The sequence below is a fragment of the Camellia sinensis genome, chromosome 4 (genome assembly GCF_055761805.1).
Source record: "Camellia sinensis isolate YWXY chromosome 4, ASM5576180v1, whole genome shotgun sequence".
In the NCBI taxonomy this organism is placed as follows: Eukaryota; Viridiplantae; Streptophyta; class Magnoliopsida; order Ericales; family Theaceae; genus Camellia; species Camellia sinensis.
Window position 1 is genome coordinate 203169294 of NC_138964.1, and position 2650 is coordinate 203171943.

The following is a 2650-nucleotide window of genomic DNA, read 5'->3' on the forward strand; positions in this document are numbered from 1 at the left end:
TCATCCGCGGGATTCAGCACCCATGTATAGATATTTTTGAATTGTCATTTTACGAAAATTGCATCCGCGGGATTCGGCACCCATGTAATTATTTTCGAATGGCCATTTTACGAAAATTTCATCCGCGGGAATCGGCACCTATGTATTCAAATACACAACTTGATTAGTTTTAATTCACCTAATCATCATGCAGTGTCTACAACAATCAAGACTATCCTCTACCGATAGCCCAAAGCAGTTATTTCTAAACAGATAATAAATGTACCAACAGATAAATTAACAACATTTTCAAATGTGTGCGATTAATGAACCCAACTCCACAATTCTACTACACAATGAGCCAATTTCATTATTCCCAACTCAATTTCATATTTCCATAACATTCCCAAATTAATTATATAAATTAATTTATAACATCAAATTAGGGCTTTTCTCCCTCTTTCTCAATATTGACCCAAAGGCCCAAAATATCTTCAATAACATCAATACCCTCATTTTTTATCCAAAATACACAAGTGTGGGCCAAAATAACAAATCCCCTCTTTCTCATTTTGAAAACAACCCGAACACCCAAAATTATCCAACATCAACATTATATTAAAATGACTAAAAATTTATGTCAAAGACCATAAGAATGAGTAGTTATCTCTACCTCAAATTCGAAGCTAAAAGGGAGAAGATGAAGAATTTCGAGATGCTCCAAATCTTAAGATTTTCGAATCAAAAAGTAGCCCACAGCGAGATCAACACTTTTTACAAAGGCCCAAGGATAGAGGATCACTCATACTAGATCAAACCCTAGAGAGAAGTTGTGTTTTAGAGAGAGAGGCTCTCCAATGGAGGTTTTGGAAAGTAAGAGAGAGAAAAGGAGTTGAAAAAGTGATCCAAAAAATCGAACTTCGGACTGATATACACGTTGCCCCACTCGAGCGTGGAACTCCCCGCTAGAGCGTCAGACACAGACTCACGCTCGAGCGTCAAAAACGCCGCTCGAGCGCCGGATGCACACTTCCAGATGTTTTGCAGACCATGGTCCCCGCTCGAGCGTCAGACTCCCCGCTTGAGCGGAGGAACAAAATCAAAAGGGCCCGCTCGAGCGCCAAAACTCCCGCTCGAGCGTACGACGACTTGCAGAGCAAAATGCGGAGAGATGAAAAACCACGCTCGAGCGGAGAGGCAAAAACAAAGGGCCCGCTCGAGCATGAAGGCCAAAATCTGGGCATCAACTCTAGGTTTCTAAACACAACCAACCTGCTTCAAACCTGCCCAACACAACCCAAGACTCAAATACAAAGAGTAAAGGATGAAAATGAGAATAAGACAACAACATAACCACGAAACCAAGTCTGGAATACAATAAACAAAGGAAGGGAAAACCGGGATCGCTATATTTGCTGTATCAATAACACATTTAAACACTTCTATACTTCACAATAGATACACATATTCGCTGTATCAACACTTCAATAGATACACATATTTGCTGTATCAATGGAGTCCATCTCCTATCTCTTCCCAAATAATATCCGGTTTAGGAGTCCATCCCCTATCTCCTCTCACACAACACAATGTATATAAACACATATCATATACATAATCAATCAATACATAAATTTAATGTATTATTCCAACCATCATATTCAATAACATATTCCATTTATTAGTTTTAATTCGCCTAATCATCATGCATTGTCTACAACAATCAAGACTATCCTCCACCGATAGCCCAAAGCAATTATTTCTAAACAGACAATAATTATATCAACAGATAATTTATCCACATTTTCAAATGTGAGCGATTAATGAATCCAACTCCACCATTCTACCTTATAATGAACCAATCTCATTATTTCCCATCAATTTCATATTCCCGTAATAAATGTCATTAATTACACTAATGACCCAAATATACCCAAACATGGCATTTTCCCCATTTTTCTCAACATTGACCCAAAGGTCCAAATATTACCAACAACATCAATAACCTCCTTTTTAGACCCAAAACACACATGTTTGAATCAAAAGGACAAAACCCTTCTTTCCAATATAACACATCTCAAATCCTAACCTCCCAAATCAAACCATTTATACAAAAAGCTCAACATTTAGGTTAAAGCTCATAAAAATGAGTAGTTATCCCTACCTCAAGAGATGAAACTCAAAGGAGATGATGAAGAAATCTCGAAATGCTTCAAAACCCAAGATTTTTAGATTGATAGGAAGCCCAAGCCAAGCTCTACACTCTTTGCAAAGACACTAAGGGAGTAGATCACTCAAGCTAGATCAATCCCTAAAGAGAAGGTATATTCTAGAGAGATGAGCTCTTAAAAGAGGGTTTAGAAAAGTAAGAGAGAGAAAGGAAATGTGAAAAGTGATTCAAAATCACCAAGCTGCCATCTGATATACGACTATTCCGCTCGAGCAAAGAATAGGACGCTCGAGCGCCAAACACAAAAACTGGACCCGCTCGAGCGTCAAGACACAAAATCAAAAAGCACTCGCTCGAGCGCAAAGGGAAACCTGCTCGAGCGTAGATTACACTCTTCTAGTATTTTTTACAGATATTGAACACCCGTTCGAGCGCGACCCGCTCGAACGTAAGGAAATCCACTCGAGCGTGAAAAACATATCTGCAGTACTTTTGTAGACG